Source organism: Prunus avium, chromosome 5 (genome assembly GCF_965620075.1).
Source record: "Prunus avium chromosome 5, drPruAviu1.hap1.1, whole genome shotgun sequence".
In the NCBI taxonomy this organism is placed as follows: Eukaryota; Viridiplantae; Streptophyta; class Magnoliopsida; order Rosales; family Rosaceae; genus Prunus; species Prunus avium.
Window position 1 is genome coordinate 12,335,361 of NC_142288.1, and position 24,876 is coordinate 12,360,236.

Sequence of the window (24,876 nt, forward strand, 5' to 3'; positions counted from 1 at the left end):
AACTATTATTCACTTTGAAGAAAAGTAATTAAAATAAAAATAAAATAAAAAAAAGTCTCACCTCACCACCAGACATCTTGTGATATAATTGTCAACAGACTTTGACAGCAACCAACCTAGAAAACAATAAGTACATGATTTAGCTATGTAGTGACATATTATCCCTATATACTATCAACTGGCACTGAAATTTAAAAAATCACCACTCTTTAAAGAGAGGATGAATAACAAAGAGAGGATGTTAAATACACCAAGTCAAGACATATATTTAATATTATCCTTTCACATCCAATGTTAGATGATTTATTACACTACTCATCAAAAAACATTCCATCAACGTCCATTCACACATATTGTTCGTTCTCATCATCATCATCATAATCAAGTTCTGATACATCAAATGGGGTAGATGTGCCACTTTCCATCTCATCGGATATCTCCAAATCTTGAAATCCTTTGGGAGGTGCTTTCATGACAACATACCAACTAGATGTCTCATCCTCCCTAGAATAAAAAAAAAAACTTGTTTAACTTGTGATGCTATAATTAGGGTTTAGGGTAACTAAGGTAAATCATTAGGGTTTAGCTTGTGATGCTATAATTAGGGTTTAGCTGGCAATATTTTCCCATGAAAGGATCCCTTTGAAACTGACTTGGTCCTTCTTGGAGGTTAACTAAGGCAAATCCATCATCTAGTTTGATGCCATTCACAATATTCACAATGCTTGCCCAATCACACTTGAATAAGGCAATATAAAATTCATGATATGATAAGACTATGACTTCTCTCAAAACCCCATAATAAGCTACTTTCCCTGTGACTGGTGTATGGTCTCTTGCACTAGATACACAAATAGTTGTTGCTTCAAGTGAAACACCGCTGTTTTGATGAGATTTCTCAAATTCTTTAGTGTGAAACCGAAGACCATTGATAATAAAACCAGAATATGAAATTGCACAGCGACTAGGCTCACGCGCAAGCCACTTTAAAGTATTTGACACATTGTGGACCATCTTCTCTGCCCTAATCTGTCCAAAATGTGAGCATGTTTTAGATATAAGTGTCAATTACATAAAATTCAAAATCCATTAATTATGATAAGATCTCTTAATACCTTAGCATCCAACCATGTGCTAAATGACTCCACGTGCTTTTTCTGTAATAAAGTTTCATTCTTTAATAGATGTCTATTTGAGTGCCTAAGTTCATCCAAATGCATCCTAACATAGTAAGTAATGTGTTAGGAATTTTTTGAAATGTCACTTCCATGCAAGTTGCAAATTAGTAAAAAGGTTACAAAAACTTACTCTATGTATGGCTGCACTTCTACCATATTGCACAACACTTGGCGATGAGCAATTTGCAACATCTCATTTGTAAGAATTATTTGTTTTCCTTGAGATATTGGACGTCCTTCCAACAGTAAATCATTTTCAAACTCTTCATTGCGCACCTTCCTGGAGCCTATATCATCAGCTTGCTTTAAATACCTGCTACATAGCAAAGCACACTCTTCAGCTAGGTAGCGTTCAGCCATACACCCTTCCCGTCGTGCACGATTCATAACATATCCTTTCAACACTTTCATATACCTAAAATACCAATGAGTTAGAATTGATACAAATTTCATTTCAAGTTTAAAATGTATATTACTTTTGATAAATTGAAAACTACCTCTCAAATGGATACATCCAACGATATTGAACCGGTCCGCATAGACGAGCTTCCCATCCTAGGTGGATTGTCAAATGCACCATTACATCAAAGAAAGAAGGAGGAAAGAACCTTTCTAACATGCACAATGTTTGTACAATGTCTTCCTCCAATTTTTCTAGTTTGTTTCTATCTACAACTCTTTGGCATAACTCATTAAAGAATGCACACAACCGGAAAATTGCAGTCCGTGGACCTTTAGGTAAAAGGCCCCCCAATGCCACCAATAGCAATTGCTGCATTAGCATGTGATAATCATGGGACTTGAGGCCAAATATCTTACTATCTTCCAAGGAGGTACAATTTCCAATATTTGAACCATAACCATCAGGTAGTTTTAAATTGGCAAGCCTCCAACCAAAAGTTTCCTTGTCTTTCTTTGATAGAGTGTGAGGCGCTGCAGATAGATAAAAACGCTTTCCTGTTTTTTTGGGGTGCAAATCTTTTCTAATCCCCATATTTTCCAAGTCTTTACGAGATTTGATGTCATCCTTAGATTTTCCCTTCATAAGTAAAAGTGTTCCAATAATACTCTCACAAATATTCTTCTCTACATGCATGACATCCAAATTGTGACATAGAAGTAGATTCTGTAAATCAATAAGCAATATGGTGTTATAGTAGTCATTGCAATAGCTAACCTACGCCAAAAATAAGAAATTAAATAGAAACATTTTCAGCAAACTACTAATACTATAATTTATAACATACCTTCCAATATGGCAGCTCAAAAAATATTGATTTCTTCTTCCATATAAGATCAGAAAAATTCGAATCTTTCATTTGATTCCTCTTCCTCTTCGTATTTTTTTCCTTCTTTTCCTTAGTTTCTTTTTTTCCCTTGTTGTCTTTTCTTTGTTTATTCTTTCTTCCATTCTTGTTCTTTTTCCCCAAGTCAGTCATAATGCTATCAACTTCAAGATAAATTTCTTCACTTGTAGAAATCTTTGGTCTACTCCTATCTTCATGATTTCCATTAAACCAACTCATTTTCTTGCAATATGGATGATTCGGAGCAAGAAATCTTCTATGACCCATGCATGAAAATTTATGACTATGTGTCAACCAATCAGCACATGTGTCTTTACGACAAACTGGACATGCAAACCTTCCTTTGGTAGACCATCCGAATAGGTTTCCATAAGCTGGAAAGTCATTTACTGTCCACATCAAAACAGCAAATGCATCATACACCTTCACCCCATTATTCCATAGATCTTTTAAATCATCTATAAGTGGTGCCAAATAAATGTCTATGTCATTACCTGGCTGTTTTGGACCTGGGATTAGTAAAGTCAACATCAAACTCTCCTTAAACATGCATAACCAAAGAGGCAAATTATATATAACCAAGACAACTGGCCAACAACTATATCTAGAACTAAGATCTTGTAAAGGGTTAAAACCATCAGTACAAAGGCCAAATCTAATATTTCGAGGGTCTAATCCAAACGAAGGCGACTTCTTGTTTATCCTATCCCATGCCAAGGAATCAACGGGATGTCTCATCTTACCATCTTGACTTTTATGTGTTGAGTGCCACCTTAATTGTTCAGCTATCTCAGTTATTGCATACATCCTCCTCAATTGTGGTACTATTGGAAAGTAACGCAATACTTTTGCAGGGACTCCCTTTTCAATTTTAGAATTGCATTAATTCACTTTCCATCTCGAAGAACCACATTTAGGACATTCCTCTACCATCTCAAGATCATTTCTAAATAGACAACAATCATTCACGCATGCATGTATCTTCTCATATCCAAGTTCAAATGCCTTAAATATCTTTTTGGTTGTATATAATGAACTAGGAAGTGTGTTATTTTCTGGTAGCATATCACCAAAAATTTGAAGCATTTCAACAAAAGCATTATATGTAAGACTATGTGTTGCTTTGTACTTCAACAAAGCAACAATTGCTGACATCTTTGTATACTTAGTACAACCAGGAAACAAAGGAGTTTCAACTTCTCTAACAAAATTTTCAATTTCTGCCTCTTTACTTTCACAAGGGTACCCCTCAACTTCATCATTTTGGAAATAAAAGTCATGGTACAACCTATATGCCTCAGGCATTTCCACATCTTCATATTGAACATTATTACTTGGACTTTCACCATGAAAAACCCAAGTGGTGTACGTAGGATCCATGCCTTTTATGACCAAGTGTTCATACACTAAATTAAAGTGGTGATGTTGTAGGTTTCTGCATTCCAAACAAGGGCATACTATAATATCTAAGTTTCCCACATGTCTTTGTGCTACATTGACAAACTGATGTGCTCCCTTTCTGTATTCATCTAAAAATCTATAATAAAGTTTTATTTAATAAAAAAGATAAAGTTAATAGTACTGAAAACCTAATACTCTTTCAAGTTATATATGGTCAACCTGTTAAATTGCAGCCATTCTTTATCAATCTGAGAAACAAATTACATCATATATATGTTACTCCATTTATATGAAGAAGAAAAAAACTAAAATCAAACTAAGACAGAAAAATAATAGTGAGGAATTGAAATAGAAACCTTTGCAAGAGTAGTAGTATTGGAGTTTATAGTTGGTGCCCACTTCCTAGTCCATTCAATTTCAAACAATTTTTTTCATGGCTTCCTTCACCAGCTCCTTCACCAGCTTCTTTGTCTTTCATGGCTTCATTCTTACTAACCATTTTAATGATGGGTCTTGGGTAATCATTCCAAAACATGATTCCTTCCCCTACTTTTTCATCCTTGTTACAACCTTTTTTTCTTTTTTTTTGTGGTAATCATTCCCAAAACATGATTCCTTCCCCTGTTTTTTCATTTTTGTTACATAAAAAAAAAAAAAAAAGTTGGAAAGTGAATTCCTTTTTCAAAGAGGCATGGCTTGGTTAAAGTGGATCAGAACAAGGGGTAGAGAAATCTAAAAATATATATTAGTTTATGTACACGTGATCATCATCAATATATATTATAAATAAATAAATAAATAAATAAATAAATAAATATATATATATATATATATATATATCTACACGTGATCATCATCTCTCTGTCTCTGTCTCTCTCTTTCCAGTTGAGTGTAAATGAAAACCTTAAAAGAAGAAATCCCACCATTAACTCTCTTTCATTGTTTGGGCCAAGTCCTTAACTTTTCATTATTATAGTTCCATGAAAAAAAAAGGGTAAAAAAGTACAAAAAGTAAAAAATAAACAAACAACAACTCTTTCTTCTTCTTCTTCTTCTTCTTCCTCATCATCTTTATCGTCATCATTTGGCCACGCTTCGAATTTGCACGATAAGAGCCTTTACACTACTACAAAAATTGAAATAGACGACGGGAAAACACCGTCGTCTTTTTCTTTTTCAAACCGTCGTTAAATCGACCGTCATCTTTTTGAAAGTCAAACTACGACGGTAATTAACCGTCGTCTATTATATGTAAAAACGACGGTTTTTAAAAAACCGTCGTCTATTACATGTAAAGACGACATTTTTTCTGAAAAAACCGTTGTCTATTGAATGTAAAGACGACACTTTTTTTTATAGAACCGTCGTCTATTAAATGTAAAGACGACACTTTTTCTGAAAAAACCGTCGTCTATTTAATGTAAAGACGACACTTTTTCTGAAAAAACCGTCGTCTATTTAAATGTAAAGACAACACTTTTTCTGAAAAAAAAACCATCATTTATTATATCCAAAGACGTCTATTAAATCTAAAAAAGACGGTTTTGTTCCAAAAAAACTGCCGTTTATTATCTGTAAAAATGATGTACTAATTTCATTTTAGATATCCTAAAAAATTATTTCTTTCATAAAACTTGAAGATTCAATTGTAATTACATTGTTTACCAATCTTGATTCCTACTATATCCATACAAAATACCATATTTATAACATTATAACCCATAATTACAAAATACCATATCCAAAGCATTAACCTATGGTTGTTGTATCTTCCACAATTTGTACTTGTTCTCCACATTCAGCTGTCATCTTGGAGTAGTGTTCTAAGTCATCTTGGTCAAATGGATCTTATATTCTTCTAAGTTGCCTACCAACTGGGCCTTTGAGCTGCACTCTATATAAGCTGCAGCACCTATTTGCCATGTCATCTTACCTGAGCAATCAAAAACCACAATAAGATTACATTATCTTGCTATCATCTTAACTAACAAAAAATATGCATCATTTATACAAGCATAAGCTTATGCAGGAAAAGTTAATTTGCAACACAATACAGAAGAACATTTTGACTAACTTAGAGTTGCTTTTGTGACGTGGATGACGAGCTCACCAAGAAGGCGCGATGGAGATCTGTCATCGAACCTCAGGCGACATCGAAGACCAAATATGATGTTCTAGGATTTTCCCATCTCGCAAGGTCTCTAGATTTGTTTTCAAGGTCATCTTAACTAACAAAAAATATGCATCATCTATACAAGCATAAGCTTATGCAGGAAAAGTTCATTTGTAACACAATACAGAAGAACATTTTGACTAACTTAGAGTTGCTTTTGTGACGTGGATGGCGAGAGCTCACCAAGAAGGCGCGATGGAGATCTGTCATCGAACCTCAGGCGACATCGAAGACCAAATCTGATGTTCTAGGATTTTCCCATCTCACAAGATCTCTAGATCTGTTTTCAAGGACATCGTCGTCGTTGACTGTGAATATGGCGTCGATGGCGGCTGCTGATGACTTATGCGAAGAGCGATGGCGTTGACGGTGTCGTTGCGTCGATGGTTGGTAGGTACGTATGAGGAGTAGAAAGGTGAGAGATGGAGTGTTTCAAATAGCTCAGGAGGATTTCAAGAAGAGAGGAGCTCAGGAGGTTTCAAGGAGGGAGCGATAAAGTTTTCAGAGACTGGGGAAAATCTGAAAATTTGTCGAGCGCGAATTCACTTAAGTGGCCTTTTTTTAGTGTGTTTTAAAAGACGACGCTTGTTAATGAGAGATAAGGTTTTCAAAGACGGGGGAAAATTTGAAAATTTGTCGAGCGCGAATTCACTTAAGCGGCCTTTTTTTAGCATGTTTTAAAAGACGACGCTTTTTATAAAAAAACCGTCATCTTTACATATAATAGACGACCCTTTTTAAAAAAAACCGTCATCTTTACTTCATAATAGACGACCCTTTACATATAAAAACCATCGTCTTTACATATAATAGATGACCCTTTTTATAAAAAACCGTCGTCTTTACTTCATAATAGACGACCATTTTTATAAAAAAAACCGTCGTCTTTACTTCATAATAGACGACCCTTTTTATAAAAAAAACCGTCATCTATACTTCAAAATAGACGACTTTTTTCATAAAAAAAACCGTCATCTTTACATATAATAGACGACTTTTTTCATAAAAAAAAACCGTCATCTTTACATAAAATAGACGACTCTTTTTTAAAAAAAAAACTGTCATATTTACTTATAATAGACGGCAGTTCTTTAAAAAAAACCGTCATCTTTACATATAATAGACGACAATTCTTTCAAAACAACCATGTTTTTACCAAAAAAAGGACACTTGATTTTTAAAAGACGACGCTTGTCATACCTGCAGTCGTTGTTTTTTGGTCAGATTTTAACTCTGAAGAAAACCATTTTAATAAGACGACGCTTTTTTATTTGTGTGCGTCGTTATAAAAAAAAATTTCAACTGTACCTCTGTTTTTTAGTTGTTTAAGTCACTTATCCATGACGGTTTTTTGTTACCGTCATCTTTTTTAAAACAACGACGGTTTTTTGTTCTACCGTCGTCTTTGTCTGGTCGTCTTTTTCACTTTTTGTAGTAGTGTTAGTTTTGCGCTCTGAATCTCCTCTCCTGGGTTTTCATGCACAGCTTCTTGGGGCTCATCACTTGAGCTTCCAAAAATCACTATCTTAGCGTCTTGGGGCTCACTATGCGGTTATCATCCCTCATTCCCAGCATGCGCAGATCCCTAGGAGTCACCAAACTCCTCGCAACTCCAATGGCAACATCGTTGTCAAGGAGTAACAAGTCGTTGACGGTCACGGGTCCTTGTGAGGACGCAAAATAGGGAGCCCAAACCGGTTCAAGTGCCACCCTTGTCTGTATTGGCAAAGCTAAACTAAAATCCAAATAAGATTGGAAGGAATAAGACATTTTCTTTCTGCTTTTCTTTTCTTTTTCTCTCCTTTCTCTTTCTTCCACTCCTTCCAATTTACGGACGTAGTTTTAGAAAAACCCTAACAATTACAGCTTCAACCGTCTTCAACTTTGTCGAGACTTTCTATGGCGTCTTATCTTGACTCTCATTAATTGCGTCCGTTCAGAAAGGTTTATAGCGACAAAATTGAAAACGTGGGAAATCAAAAAGAGAGAAAACAATGAGGAAAAGAAAGCAGAGAGAAAAAAAAATCAAAATCTTTAAGCTTTCTGGATATTTTTTTCATGTTCCTCTCTCTTTTCTTCTTTGTTTTCTCTCTTCTGCGTGGATTTTCCACTCCTTCCAATTTATGGACGTAGTTTTAGAGAAACCCTAATAATAACAGCTTTAACCATCTTCAACTTTGTCGCGACTTTCTATGGCGTCTTGTCTTGTCTCTCATTAATTGCGTCCGTTCAGAAAGGTTTGTCGCGACAAAATTGAAAATGCAGGAAATCAAAAAGAGAGAAAACAAGGAGAAAAAAAAAGCAAAGAGAAAAAAAAAATTAAAATCTTTAAGATCTCTGCATATTTTCTTCTTGTTCCTATCTCTTTTCTTCTTTGTTTTCCCTCTTCTACGTGGATTTTCCACTCCTTCCAATTTATGGACGTAGTTCTAGAGAAACCCAAGCAATTACAGCTTCGACCATCTTCAACTTTGTCGCGACATTCTATGGCGTCCTGTCTTGTCCCTCATTAATTGCGTCCATTCAGAAAGGTTGTCGCGACAAAATTGAAAACGCGGGAAATCTAAAAGATAGAAAACAAGGAAGAAAAGAAAGCCAAGAGAAAAAAAAAATTCAAAATCATTAATCTCTCTGGATATTTTCTTCCTGTTCCGCTCTCTTTTCATCTTTGTTTTCCCTCTTCTACGTGGATTTTCCATTCCTTCCAATTTATGAACGTAGTTTTAGAGAAATTTTAGCAATTACAGCTTCGACCGTCTTCAACTTTGTCGCGACATTCTATGGCGTCCTGTCTTGTCCCTCATTAATTGCGTCCGTTCAGAAAGGTTTGTCGCGACAAAATTGAAAACGCTTGAAATGAAAAAGAGGGAAAACAAGGAGGAAAAGAAAGCACAGAGAAAAAAAAAAAAAAAAAGCAAAATCTTTAAGCTCTCTGGATATTTTCTTCCTGTTCCTCTCTCTTTTCTTATTTGTTTTCTCTCTTCTACGTGGATTTTCCACTCCTTCCAATTTATAGACGTAGTTTTAGAGAAACCCCAGCAATTACAGCTTCAATCGTCTTCAACTTGTCAGCTGCGCAAATCTCACGACCTGGGGTTCCGGGCCGAGGGGATGTGCGTTAACACATGGCTTCCTGCTTTTGGATGCGGTGCGGTTGTGCGCGGGCATGCCAGCACGGTCTACTGTGCGTCGAGATGTTGATGTGGATAGAATGGTCAAGTGGTGCGCCTGTTTGAACTCGTCTTCTAATCAAACGATTGTAGCCGAGAGAGGAACTGATCTCGGCTGTAAGGTTCACGGCCTGAGCTACAAGGCCGTTTAGGGGTGGTGCTGATGGCGGGTTTTGGGCGGTGCTCCGGCGCGCTGCTCAGTGAGCGGCGGTCGTATGATATATGGGGTGAATGAATGAGTAACAGAGATGGTGCTCCGGCGCCTTGAAAATCAAGGGTCGTATGATATATTGATGAATGGATTTTCTTTACAAACTAACACTACTCCTAGGAAAGCAAGTAAAAATATTGAAAGTGCATTACAGGAAAATATAATTTTCTTCGTGAGAGGCTTTTGTTTGGTGTTTGAACCCTGTGAATGTAGCTTGAGCCTTGTATTTATAGGAAGAGTTCTTGGAGGAGTAATCGAGGCTAAAAATCTGCATGGTGGAGCATGATTAGAGCAAGTGGGTAGTCCAATCGACATTTGGGATCGTGAAGCATGGTGGTGTGACCCCATAAATCCCGGTGAATCTCGGCCGCCGCCCTGATCGTGGGTTCTGCGCTTCTGGCCGTGGAGACGCATTTATTGTTTCTGATAGTTGGTGACCAAATCCTTGTGAGAATGCCTTCGTCTAATCACTCTGATTCCTATCACCAAATCCTGACTTCAATCACTTCCCACCTTCCCTCGTGCATTAAATGCTTATTCGTGGTCAGTGGGTTTGCTACCATAAACAGAGGCATTGCTTCATTAAATGAAGCGTGGAACCCTGCTGCCACTTGATGATCTGACCTTAGTGCTTTTGGCCGTGATTTTGTTCGGCCTCGACCTCGGCCTATAGTCAAGGCCGAGATGATCATGCCTTCACAACTTTTCCTTTGCCTTTTAGGAAGGCCAGACATCTTGGTGAAACGCCGCGTTTTAGCCTCACGAGCGAGTGTTAGGGCCGAGGAAAGGGGCTCCTTCGGTCAGTTCTTGGCCGTGGTTTATTAGGCACAAACACAACTTTGTTGGGACTTTCTATGGCGTCTTGTCTTGTCTCTCATTAATTGCGTCCGTTCAGAAAGGTTTGTTGCGACAAAATTGAAAACACGGGAAATCAAAAAGAGAGAAAACAAGAAGTAAAAGAAAGCATTGAGAAAAAAAAATCAAAATGTTTAAGCTCTCTGCATATTTTCTTCCTGTTCCTCTCTATTTTCTTCTTTGTTTTCTCTCTTCTGCGTGCATTTTCCACTCGTTCCAGTTTATAGACGTAGTTTTACAAAAACCCTATCAATTACAGCTTCAACCGTCTTCAACTTTGTCGCAACTTTCTATCGCGTCTGGTCTTCTCCCTCATTAATTTCGTCCGTTCAGAAAGGTTTGTCACGACAAAATTGAAAACGCCGGAAATCAAAAAGAGAGAAAACAAAGAGGAAAAGAAAGCAAAGAGAAAAAAAATCAAAATCATGAAGCTCTCTGGATATTTTCTTCCGGTTCCTCTCTCTTTTCTTCTTTGTTTTCTCTCTTCTGCGTGAATTTTCCACTCCTTCCAATTTATGGACGTAGTTTTAGAGAAACCCTAGCAATTACAGCTTCAACCGTCTTCAAATTTCTCGCGACTTTCTATAGCGTCTTGTCCTGTCTCTTATTAATTGCGTTCGTTCAGAAAGGTTTGCCGCGACAAAATTGAAAATGCTTGAAATGAAAAAGAGAGAAAACAAGGAGGAAAAGAAAGCAGAGAGAAAAAAAAATCAAAATCTTTAAGCTCTCTGGATATTTTGTTCCTGTTCCTCTCTGTTTTCTTCTTTGTTTTCTCTCTTCTGCGTCAATTTTTCACTCCTTCCAATTTATGGACGTAGTTTTAGAGAAACCGTAGCAATTACAGCTTCAATCGTCTTCAACTTTGTCGCGACTTTCTATGGCGTCATGTCTTGTCTCTCATTAATTTTGTCCTTTCAGAATGGTTTCTCACGACAAAATTGAAAACGCGGGAAATCTAAAGGAGAGAAAACAAGGTGGAAAAGAAAGCAGAGAGAAAAAAAAAATCAAAATCTTTAAGATCTCTGGATATTTTCTTCAAGTTACTCTCTCTTTTCTTCTTTGTTGTCTCTTTTCAGCGTGGATTTTTCACTCCTTCCAATTTATGGACGTAGTTTTAGAGAAACCCTAGCAATTAAAGCTTCAACCGTCTTCAACTTTGTCGCGACTTTATATGGCGTCTTGTCTTGTCTCTCATTAATTGCATTTGTTCGGAAAGGTTTGTCGCGAAAAAATTGAAAATGCGGGAATTCAAAAAGAGAGAAAATAAGGAGGAAAAGAAAGCAGAATCATTAAGCACTCTGGATATTTTTTTCCTGTTCCTCTCTCTTGCCTTCTTTGTTTTCTCTTGTCTGCGTGGATTTTCCACTCCTTCCAATTTATGGACGTAGTTTTAGAGAAACCCTGGCAATTACAGCTTCAACCGTCTTCAACATTGTCGCGACTTTCTATGGCGTCTTCTTCTGTCTCTCATTAATTGCGTCCGTTCAGAAAGGTTTGTCGCGACAAAATTGAAAATGCGGGGAATCAAAGATAGAGAAAACAAGGAGGAAAAGAAAGCAGAGAGAAAAAAAAAATTAAAATCTTTAACCTTAACCTCAGAATATTTTCTTCATGTTCCCCTCTCTTTTCTTCTTTGTTTTCTCTCTTCTGCGTGGATTTTCCACTCCATCCAATTTATGGACATAGTTTTAGAGAAACCCTGGCAATTACAGCTTCAGCCGTCTTCAACTTTGTCGCGACTTTCTATCGCATCTAGTCATATCCCCCATTAATTTCGTTCGTTCAGAAAGGTTTGTCGCGACAAAATTGACAATGCGAGAAATCAGAAAGAGAGAAAACAAAGAGGAAAAGAAAGCAGATAGAAAAAAAATCAAAATCATTAAGCTCTCTAGATATTTTCTTCATGTTCCTCTCTCTTGCCTTCTTTGTTTTCTCTTGTCTGCGTGCACTTTCCACTACTTCCAGTTTATGGACGTAGTTTTAGAGAAACCCTGGCAATTACAGCTTCAACCGTCTTCAACTTTGTCGCGACTTTCTATGGCGTCTTCTCTTGTCTCTCATAATTGCGTCCGTTCAGAAAGGTTTGTCGCGACAAAATTGACAACGCTGGAAATCAAAAAGATAGAAAACAAAGAGGAAAAGAAAGCAGAGAGAAAAAATAAATCAAAATCATTAAGCTCTCTGGATATTGTCTTCCTATTCCTCTCTCTTGCCTTCTTTGTTTTCTATTGTCTGCGTGGATTTTCCACTCCTTCCAATTTATGGACGTAGTTTTAGAGAAACCCTAGCAATTACAGCTTCAACCGTCTTCAACTTTGTCGCGACTTTCTATGGCGTCTTGTCCTAGCTCTCATTAATTGCGTCCGTTCAAAAAGGTTTGTCGTGACAAAATTGAAAATGCGGGAAATCAAAGATAGAGAAAACAAGGAGGAAAAGAAAGCAGAGAGAAAAAAAAAATTAAATCTTTAAGCTCTCTGGATATTTTCTTCATGTTCCTCTCTCTTTTCTTCTTTGTTTTCTCTCTTCTGCGTGGATTTTCCACTCCATCCAATTTATGGACATAGTTTTAGAGAAACCTAGCAATTACAGCTTCAACCGTCTTCAACTTTGTCGCAACTTTCTATGGCTCCTGTCTTGTCCCTCATTAATTGCGTCCGTTCCGAAAGGTTTGTCGTGACAAAATTGAAAACGCGGGAAATCAAAAAGAGAGCAAACAAGGAGGAAAAGAAAGCAGAGAGAAAAAAATAATCAAAATCTTTTAGCTCTCTGGACATTTTCTTCCTATTCATCTCTCTTTTCTTCTTTGTTTTCTCTCTTCTGCGTGGATTTTCCACTCCTTCCAATTTATGGACATAGTTTTAGAGAAACCCTGGCAATTACAACTTCAATCGTCTTCAACTTTGTCGCCACTTTCTATGTTGTCCTGTCTTGTCTCTCATTAGTTGCGTCCGTTCAGAAAGGTTTGTCGCAACAAAATTGAAAACTCGGGAAATAAAAAAAAAAAAGATAATAAGGACGAAAAGAAAGCAATGAGAAAAAAAAATCAAAATCTTTAAGCTCTCTGGATAATTTCTTCCTGTTCCTCTCTCTTTTCTTCTCTATTTTCTCTCCTCTGTGTGGATTTTCCACTCCTTCCATTTTATGGACGTAGTTTTAGAGAAACACTAGCAATTACAGCTTCAACCGTCTTCAATTTTGTCGCGACTTTCTGGGGCCTCATGTCTTGTCTCTCATTAATTGCGTCCGTTCAGAAAGGTTGTCGCGACAAAATTGAAAACGCGGGAAATCAAAAAGAGAGAAAACAAGGAGGAAAAGAAAGCAAAGAAAAAAAAATCAAATTCTTTAAGCTCTCTGGATATTTTCTTCCTGTTCCTCTCTCTTTTCTTCTTTGTTTTCTCCCTTCTGCATAGATTTTCAGCTCCGTCCAATTTATAGACATAGTTTTTTAGAAACCCTAGCAATTACACCTTCAACCGTCTTCAACTTTGTCGCGACTTTCTATGGCATCTTGTCTTGTCTCTCATTAATTTCGTCCGTTCAGAATGGTTTGTCGCGACAAAATTGAAAACGCAGGAAATCTAAAAGGGAGAAAACAAGGAGGAAAAGAAAGCAGAGAGAAAAAAAAATCAAAATCTTTAAGCTCTCTGGATATTTTCTTCCTGTTCCTCTCTCTTTTCTTCTTTGTTGTCTCTTTTCTGCGCGGATTTTCCACTCCTTCCAATTTATGAACGTAGTTTTAGAGAAACCCTAGCAATTACAGCTTCAACTGTCTTCAACTTTGTCGTGACTTTTCATGGCGTCTTGTCTTGTCTCTCAGTAATTGCGTCCATTCAGAAAGGTTTGTCACGACAGAATTGAGAACGCGGGAAATCAAAAGGAGAGAAAACAAGGAGGAAAAGAAAGCAAGAGAGAGAAAAAAAATCAAAATATTTATGGTCTCTGGATATTTTCTTCATGTTCCTCTCTCTTTTGTTCTTTGTTTTCTCTCCTCTGCGTGGATTTTCCACTCCTTCCAATTTATGGACATAGTTTTAGAGAAACTCTAGCAATTACTGCTTCAACCGTCTACAACTTTGTCGCGACTTTCTAGGGCATCATGTCTTGTCTCTCATTAATTGCGTCCGTTCAAAAAGGTTGTTGCGACAAAATTGAAAATGCAGGAAATCAAAAAGAGAGAAAAAAAAAATCAAAATCTTTAAGCTCCATAGTAGTGTGCACGGTAGGTTAATCATTGAAAAATAATAATCTTTAAAGAAAATCCTGTATCGATCCATTTCCCAATCTAAATTCATCAAGCAAGAAATTTCATATCCAAAAGAGCCGTGTACCCTTAAAAACAGCTCATAAAATACTATGAATCAACCTCCTAATCCCAATACCATCAAAATAACTCAAATACCAGCTAAGACTCATTTACATGGTCATTCTATTACTTCTTGATAAGTGACACTACCTTGGTAGACTCACGGTCAACCGAGGTTCCAACTGTCCAAACTTGGTCAACTGGCCACGACCTCCGATCACAAATCCGGAGTGCCTGTAGGTTTAACACACTCTTCTAAACCTGTCCTTCAAGTTGGGTGTGAATCGAACAGTTGGATTGATCACGATCGCACGATCGTATGGTTACAATTATCTAGCCCTGTGGTTCGCGATTTCGGAGTATTCGGGACTCTGCCTCACGATCTGTTGCATCCTATACGATCCTAGAAATACAAGGTACAACATACGTGAATTTGAGTTCAATCTAATGGTCCGAACATATCGAACCCAGAAATCGCACAATAGGCGAAATCCATTCAACGATCAAACGACATCCAAATTAAAATCCGAGCACACCTACGTGCTCGTGACAACAAGGAGATCGCATTAGAACACAATGCACCTCCGCTACAGTGCCCTCGCGCCGCCACATGCGCCTGCAGTGCGTGGTTTTCCTAAGCGATACTAGCGACCGGAAAACTTCAAAATCGAGGGCCACCCTTCCGGCTATAGCTACTACTCGACAAGTGGAACACTTTATTCAACTACGGCAACGTCCAATTCGGACGGCAAGTGGCCGGAAACTCTATCCAAAAATCTGGAAATTCGTAGGTTTTAGATTAAATTTCAAAACCTAACAATCAAGCTAAACCAACCATATAAATAGCTAGGGTATGTGAAAAGGATCGAAATCCATACCTGGTTTGCCAGTTTTGGTGGCAGGAGACGCTGGGAATGGTGTTGGAAAATTCGAACACCACCGGAGCTTTGCGAGCTGCCAGCACCGCTGTGCGAAGCTGATCTCATCGGAACTCAACCCAATTGTGATCTCCAAGCGCCCCTTAGCATTTTCCGACCGGCCCCGTCGTTGTTTGTTGGTGGTCGAGAGGTGGAGTTCACCGGCCACACAGTGGGCGGGTCTGTGGTGTCGCGAGAGGGAGATCCACGGGAGAGAGAGAGAGAGAGAGAGAGAGAGAGAGAGAAGAAATTAGATTATTTTTTTTTAAACAGTTATGCAAAATTACGATTTTATCCCTACTTGAATTTTTTATTGTATCTCTCTCGTTATAACTCAGATTTGAGCCCACTATGTGTTTATGGACTCATCTCGATGTGCTCTACGCATCGGTACAATCGAAATTTCCAAATTCCTTCCTGAACTTAAAATGACCTTTTTGCCCTCCCTTTTTAATATTAAATCATATTTAAATTTCCAAAAACCTTAATTAATTCAAATCATTTTATTTTATTGTTTATTTCAATTTATTTTCTCATTTAAATTTATTTCCTCTTATTTTAATTATTTTAATACTTTTCGAACCGGGATGTTATAGTTTCACCAAAAACTTCCCCGAACAAAAAGGTCAACATTAAAATCATTTAAATATTCCCGGGGTAAAATTGTTTTTTTCTTGAATAATTTAATATTTAACTATTAATTTAGGGCCGGGTTGTTACACTTATAACATGTAGGAGCAAGGTGGAGATTGAAAGGTTGAAGACTCAATTGAGTAATGAATTTGAGATGAAGGACTTGGGAGAAGCTTGTAAGATACTAGTATGGAAATTGAAAGAGATAAAGCAAAGGGCAAGATTAGTCTGTGTCAGAAGTAGTATTTGAAGAAGGTACTACAGCGTTTCGGGATGAATGAAAATTCAAAACCGATTAGTACACCTCTTGCCCCTCATTTCAAACTTAGTGCTTCTGTGTCTCCTAAAACTGGTGAAGAGAGTCATTACATGGCTCAAATTCCATATGCAAGTGTTGGTGGTAGTTTGATGTATGCCTGATATTTCATAAGCTGCTATGGATGTTGGTTTGTTATTTCAGTAGGATAAACTTACTAGTCAATGTGTTGTTGGATATGTGGACTCTGATTACGCAAGTGATTTTGACAAGCGTAGGTCCACTACAGTTTTTGTATTCACTCTTGTTGGAGGTCTAGTGAGTTGGAGATCGACTTTGCAATCTATAGTTGCCTTCTCAACTACTGAGGCAGAATACATGGTGGTAGCATAAGCTATTAAGGAAGCCATCTGGCTTCAAGGGTTGCTTGATGACTTAAGGGTTCAACATGACCATGTGCATGTTCATTGCGATAGTCAGAGTGCTATTTATTTAGCAAAGAATCAAGTTCATCATGCACGTTCGAAACACATTGACGTAAGGTTCCATTTTGTTCATGAGATTATTGACGAAGGAGATATTCTTCTTCAGAAGATTGGGACGGCCAACAATCCTGCATATATGTTACCAAAGCCAGTTTCGTTGCTCAAGTTTAAGCCCTACTTAGACTTTATTGGCATTTGTAAAATTTTTGGATTGTCCTGTGGGGGATTGGGAGACGACCATTGGGAGTACTACTATGGTTTGGTGCAATTTTGAGTCAAGGTGGAGATTGTTGACTATTTGACTCAATAGAGCACCTACATGCAAAGTTGCTTTCGGCAGCTTTGATATTTGGAATTGGCTTTGCAAATGGAAATGCATTAATTATGGGAAACTTTAGGCTTTGCCTATATTTTGAGCTGTGGGCTTCATTAATTGGCAGAGATGGGATAGCAGCATGTGGGAGACAAAAGGCATTCATTCATTGCTGACTTTTTGACTTGATTGGAGGCCTTTAGCCGTTGGCTTTTTTGAAGAGCCACTCTTTTTTGGCTTTAAAAGGAGAAGCAACCTAGCATTTGAATGAGAGTGAGCAGAGAGAAGTTGGCAGCAAAGAAAGTGAGAGAGGAAAAATAATAGTTGGGCAGCAAAACAATTTGTGGTTGTCATTGGTTATTTTTCCCTTTCTCCAAATTGTACTCAATTTGTAATCCTTTTATATTCTTGAGTGTGTGAGCTTGGGTATATTTGGGGCTTGGGTTTCTGAGTGTTAAACGCTATTGTATTCTCTCATTTAATTATAGTGGATTACTCTGTCGTCTCCAAACTAAATGTAGGCATTGCTGAACCAATATAAATCTTGGTGTTCTTGTTGGTGTTGTTTTGTTCTTTTTTATCTCTTGCCAGTTGTTGTTTTATTTTCACTCACAATTGGTTGACACTTCCGCACAACAAATAGAGCCTTTCCAAAGTTGCGTAAAGGTTTCAATAAATCCATCACGATTGATGAGTTGATCTATAAGGACTTGAGCCACAAGACCATAGATGAAACTAACAAAATTGTGTGCAATGTCAGAAGAACCAATAACCAAACCAGCATGTTCACGTGACGTGAGTACCAGGTGGCTACCAAAGGATTGCTCAATATTAGCAATAGACGTAGACATACCAATACAATAGACAAACCACCAAACAGCAAAGAGGGGAAAACAAGAGCAAATGAACCAGTCCCCAAAGAATGGGAAAATATGACCATGGTGACAGACTCGAATATTGATGCACAGTACAGATGCCGAGAGTGCAGTCGAGGCTAGGCAGAGGTGATGGGGTCGATGAGATGCGCACGACGAGTGTAGAGAGAAGGATCGAAAATGACTATGATGGCAGGAGGTGATGGAGCGACTGGAAGCGATGGGCTTGGAGAAGGAGGCGAGGACGACGGAGCGTGAGGAGACGGCCGAGCGAGAGAGAGGAAACGACGTAACTGATTGCTATGGGATGGCAGCTGGACTCGAGATGAAACCTTAGAAAGGACGCACGGCTCTCCTCGTGTAACGAGAGAGCGACCCCCACCTTATATCCACATCCATCCACTTTCTTGTTGTTTAAAAGAAACTGGTTGCTTACACATAATTTGTGTAATATATTGTTATCTCTAGTACTACTCAATTGTATTTTCTAAATTTAATATAATTCTAGGCTTTTTATCGCAAATGGTCCTTGAGATTAGCGAAATTATCACCTTTCATCCTTAATGTTTTTTTGTGACATTAATGGTCCTTAAGGTTACTCTCTATACATCAAATTGGTCCCTACCATTAGCTTCCATAATTTTTTTTTTTTTTATTAAAGTGGTGATATAGCACATATATAGAGCCTACATATCCAATTATATAAAGCCAAGTGGATTTTGAATAAAAGATACCTTAAAAATTAAAATCTAGATAAAGGAGATTAATAAAAATTCCATTAAAAATATATATATATTGCAGCGATCTATATATATATATATATATATATATATATATATATATATATATATATATATATATATCTCTCTCTCTCTCTCTCTCTCTCTTCCACGACCCAAACCACCCCCAAAGCCCAACCCCAACCGCAACCCACCCACCCACCTGCCCTACTCGCAACCCACCCCAACCCCCAAATCCCAAATCTCATACCCAAGTTTTTTAAATTGAAGTTTTAAATTATTTTTTTAGGGAAACCATTGCAGTGTAAGAGCCCTTTCTTTTGCTCTCACTGAACTCAATGTCCGTGACCAATTTTGTATTTGCTACCATCTTCTTAACTTGATTCTTTCTTGGAAGAGAGAGAGAGAGAGAGAGAGAGGGTCGTGTTGCTGCTTTGGAGAAAGAACATAGAGAAAGATGGTAGAGGGCAGGGGGGGGGTACAGAGAGAGACGGGGAGAAGAGGGGGATACAGAGGGGAGACAGAGGGGAAGGGAGGGTGAGAGGGAGGGATGGTTTCAATTTTTTTATTTATTGAAGTTTTAATCTTCTTTTTCTTAAAAAATTTTGCCAATTTTTTATGGATTTTAATTTTTATGATATCTTTTATTTAAATCCGCTTGGCTTTATGTAATTGGATTTGTGAGCTCTACATATGTGTCATGTCAGCACTCTAACAGAAAATTTGATGAAAGCTAACGATATAGACCAATTTTATGTATAGAGAGTAACCTTAAGGACAATTAATGTCACAAAAAAAAATGAAGGATGAAAGGTGATAATTTCGTGAACCTCAGGGACCATTTGCAATAAAAAAAAACCTAAATTCTAAAGAGTGCTGATATTTCCACCCACCTTATCTTCAAAATTTTAAAGACAAATTTACCCCTTTGTAAAATGATTTCTAAGGACTTAGGAAAAAAAAACCCTAAACTCACAAACCCACTTATTCTACCATTTCACAAAAAGAAAAAGTAACAAAAAAGTATGAGAGAAAGAGAGGGAGAGAAACCCTAAACTTATTCTAGAGGCCTGCGACCTTGTCGTCCTCCATCATTGTTGGTGCCAAGAGAGAGAAAGAGAGGGAAAGATGAGAGAGAGCTGTTGAGTAGAGAGAGAAAAATAGATTGTTTGAGTTGCAGGGGAGGAAAGGGAGAGATGAGAGACATGTGAGAAGAAGGAGAAAGGGGGGAGACATGAGAGAATGACGGGGTTTGAGTTGCAAGAGCGGGGGACACAGAGAGGGGGGCTGAGATAAATCTTTTTGTTTTTTATTTAAGTCTCAAATTGATTGACAGTTGTCCATATGTGACTGGGTGGAGAATTTACTTGAATAATAATTATAGAGTATTTTAGGAATAATGGTGGATGGAAAGATAGGATTGTTGTTTTTCAAATTTATATGGTGGGTGGGAAAATAGGACAGGAGGTGGAAATAGCAGCACCCATTCTAAATAGGGAATAGATTATGGCCTAATTAAGGCGCTCAATATCGCTTGTATAAAAAAAAATGTGCTGAATATTGTAAGCTTTAATGATATATGAAGTATGACATGAAAAACTTATTTTCTACATCTATTTTTAATTTTCCACATCCAGTGATTAAAAGACTGATTCGTCCATTATAAATAACCTTAAATCGCCAACCTTCTTTGAATCCAGTGGTATTTCACTAGTTGACTTTGTATATAAACATGAATAACTAGTTTTACAAAAACAACTATGACTTAATAAGTGTGAAGTTACTAATGACATTCGTTTCTTTTACTTTTGACAAATAATGACATCAGTTTAGAATTAGATTGATGTCTGGAAACTACATTTACGTTTTACCATCAATCTTTAAACCCCACTTGTAGCAAATATAAATGCTTCAAACTACAACACCTAGAAGGTGTATTAAATTTTCCTTTTTATACATTTCCAAATGGAGTTTTGGTTTCTTCTCCTTGCCTTTGTTTGCCTCTACATTTCTTTTACTGCGCTACTAAAGCTCCTAAGCAATAAAAGACTACCACCAAGTCCCCCAACCTTACCTATCTTAGGGAACATCTATTGGCTTCTCAAATCTTCTAGCAACTTCGCTAATGTTGAGCCCGTTATCCACCATTTGCGTTCCAAGTATGGCCCTATTGTTACTCTCCATATCGGGTCTCGTCCTGCCATTTTCATCACCACCCACGAAACTGCTCATCGAGCACTTGTGAGAAATGGTACAGTCTTTGCTGGTCGCCCTGCTGCTCTCGAAACCACCCGAATCTTCTTTAGCAACCAGTGCACTGTTAGCTCTGCACCATATGACCCAATTTGGCGTCTCCTTCGTCAAAATCTCATGTCCATAATACATCCTTCTCGACTCAAGACGTATTCGCGTGGTCGTAGATGGGCATATAATCTTTTAAAGGATAAGATCTTAGATGAAGCAGATTCTGGCAACAAGGCCATCCATGTGGTGCACAATTTTCAATTTGTCATGTTTGGTTTACTATCCTATATGTGTTTTGGAGTCAAATTTGATGGTAAAACCATTAAAGATATTGAAAGCGTGCAACAAGCACTGCTTTTGAATTTTGTTAGGTTCAACAAACTAAATTTTATGCCGACCATATCAAAGATCGTGTTTCGAAAGTTGTGGAAGGAACTCTTACAGATTCGTCGTAATCAAGTAAATGTCATTCTCTCAATCATAAAAGCACGTCATGAATGGTTAATGAGTAAAAAAGTCAACAATGAATTTGAAGACGAAGAATGTATTCTCTCTTATGTTGATAGTCTAATCGATCTTCAGCTCCCCGACGGTGGTGGACGAAAGCTTACGGATGATGAAAAGGTAAGTTTGTGCTCGGAGTTTCTGCTAGGCGGAACCGATACATCCACCACCACATTACAATGGGTTATGGCCAACTTAGTGAAGAACCAAGACATTCAGAAGAAGCTATTAGATGAAATCAACTCTGTTGTAAAACCAAAACAAGATATTGCAGAAGATGATTTAATAAAGATGCCTTATTTGAAGGCAGTTGTGTTAGAAACTCTACGCCGACATCCACCAAGCCACTTCATCTTGCCACGGGCTGTCTTGAAAGATATTCAAATGGATGGTTATGACATACCAAAAGATGCAATGGTGAATTTTACAGTGGCAGAAATGTCACGTGATCCAAATGTGTGGGAAAGACCTATGGAGTTTAGACCAGAGAGATTCATACGAACTGGTCAACAAGAGGTGAAGTTTGATATCAAGGGAGTTAGAGGTATTCAAATGATGCCCTTTGGTGCAGGGAGGAGGATTTGCCCTGCTATTAATGTGTCACTGCTTCATGTTGAATATTTTGTGGCCAATTTGGTTAGAGATTTTGAATGGAAGTTGGGAGATCAAAATGAGGTTGACTTGACAGAGAAGCAAGCCTTCACCATGGTCATGAAATATCCACTTTTTACACATGTTTCTCCAAGAATAAATTCACATGTACCTTAAATTAAACATTGAAATAATTTTGAAAAAATATAAGGACAATTTTATTACTATATCTAGTTATTTTAACACTAGAAAAAGCAAACTTTTTTTTGTGTGTGGATAAAAAGGGCGCCGAAGCCCAAACAACACAAAAAGAACTACACAACAACCATCCTTGGACGAGCCAAGCTTCTGGCATCAGCAGCAAGAAGCTCAACAACCATGCCAGGCGTTGAATCCAAAACATGCAAACCCAAGGGAAGATCATGGCTCATAGAAGCCAAAGAATCAGTAACAAAATTCCGCTCTCGAAAAATATACTTGACAGAACAGCACCACTTCTTTTGAATCAGCAAATGGCAGCAATTGATAATGCTAAAAAGAGGATGAGTATGACTAGTAGGATTCTGTAACAGAACCACAACAGAAAAAGTAAACTTTCATTGACTTTAAAAACTGATATTCATTAGAAAATTCAGTCCAAGCTTTAAAACTAAACAAAATAATAAAATTGAAATTATTTATAAAATTATAAATTAAAAAAAAAAGAAAAAAAGAAAAAAAAGAAAGAAGAGAGATTGGGGAGTTGGGTCCACCGGGAAGTTGATTTGGGAAGGGGCACAAGAAGGGTCTTTACCTCAAGACCATACGATTTCTCTACATTCACTTATTAATCCCAAATCATGGAAACTTCCCAATTTTTTTTTTTATGACAAATGTGAATAAAAATATGAATAAAACTTTTCAATCTCTCATTTTTTTTTCCCTTCATAATTATAAGAATTAGGGTCTTATTTAAACACCCAGCTCCATCAGAAATGAAACATATACTAAATAAACTAACACCCAATGGCGGACCCAGGAATTTTTATAGGGGTAGGCTAAATATATATATATATATATTTATAGAGGAGATATATTATAAGCCTTTTTTTTTCTCTTGAAACAAAAATGTACATAAAATTTTATAAATCAAACATGGCCACATTACAAGCAAATATAACATAAAGAAGTACAAAATATAAATAAATACCAAATCAAATACATTGTCCAACTTAAAAAAAATCATATATGCTAATTAATAATTCAAGTTGCAAAAATAAAATATATATCAATAGTCTCCAAAAGTTTTCACCCTAACCCTAAATCATAAAAACTTAACAACAACAATTAAAATTGGAAATTGAATATATATAAAATAAAAAAACTTACCAAGATTGAAGAACCTACTGAAGATAGGTTGGTAAATTTTTTAGAGGAGAAGAGCTATTTCATCTTGGCTCTCAAGATTCAAATATGGTGTTTTGGGTGGCTAGAAGAAATTTTTTTTATGTTTGCTCTCTGTGGGTGTAGCCACTGGCGAATCCAGAAATTTTTTAGCGGAGGTGCAATATTGACTAAGTATGAAAAATGGTTTTTTGGAATAATCATTTTCTCAAGATAATTTTTGGCGGCTTTTATTCCTTACACATCAAATAAGAAAACTTGATTTTATGGGATTTTAATATGAAGTATATATTGACTTAATGAGCCATCATTTTTAGCCTAAATCGTATTTTGCACTAAAACCGATTTTTCATATTTTGATTTGGTGAGAATTTGATTTTCTAGTATTTTTATTTGAATCCAAATGGGGGGTACTTCCTTATTTACATTGTAAACTTAAGTAAATGGAGTAATATAAAAATAAATGAAAGTAAAAGGACAAAGACATTTACTCCAGCCTAAGCTTAGGTCCGCCCTTGCTAACACCCCAGACTAAAGAGAAAAAAAAAACCGTTGAATATACAAGTTTGGAGGTATGCTGTAAACAAAACTTCTTATTCAAATATTATACCCCTCTTCGCAAACACACACACACTTTGTTAACAATATGGGCCGTTTTAACATTGTCCATTATATTAAATAAGAAATTTTGATCACGACACTTAATTGTATTTGTTTTGTAGGAACTACTCATTAACACAATTGTTATCTCTATATACCGTCACCATTTTGAATTCATTGCCCATGGGGCACTTCTCTTTTGTGATGTAAGGACTCTGAATGAATTGCGTATTCGAGCCTTCATCAATTTATAATACTTTTATTTCAATTTAAACTTACAGGATCATTCATTTATGGAGCCTATTAGCACTGGTGATGATTCTAGTACTATTACAAAAAAATTGATGAGCAAAACCTCTCTCATTTTTTTTAAAAGAGAACAAAACACAACAACCTAAATTTACAAAACGGAAAAGAATTATTTATCTTTTTTTTACGTAGAATCCAAACTAAAGAATGTAGTTATAAGTGGGAACCTCCTGGAAGTAGAGGTGTGCTTTTGTGTCGAAAACATTGAATATTGACCATATCGAACCAAGATGGCGATATACCAAATCAGATTAAACCGACTCTATAAAAGTTTAATTACGGTTTAGCCAACTTATTGCTGATATAAATGAGTTTGGTTTACTATAAACCCGAACCGAACCAAACCAAACTCAACCAAATCTCTCTCTCTGTAAATGAAGGAACCGGATAAATGCTGCAAACTTTTTCCACCAAGAGAAGTTATGCAT

General features: G+C 37.0%; 2 pseudogenes; one reads left to right on the forward strand and one right to left on the reverse strand.

Annotated features, from left to right (window-relative positions):
• Positions 1 to 344: 344 nt before the first annotated feature.
• LOC148294327 (uncharacterized) lies at positions 345 to 16,814 on the reverse strand (annotated as a pseudogene).
• A 3,968-nt stretch (positions 16,815 to 20,782) lies between these two features.
• LOC110749066 (cytochrome P450 89A2 pseudogene) lies at positions 20,783 to 22,333 on the forward strand (annotated as a pseudogene).
• Positions 22,334 to 24,876: the final 2,543 nt, after the last annotated feature.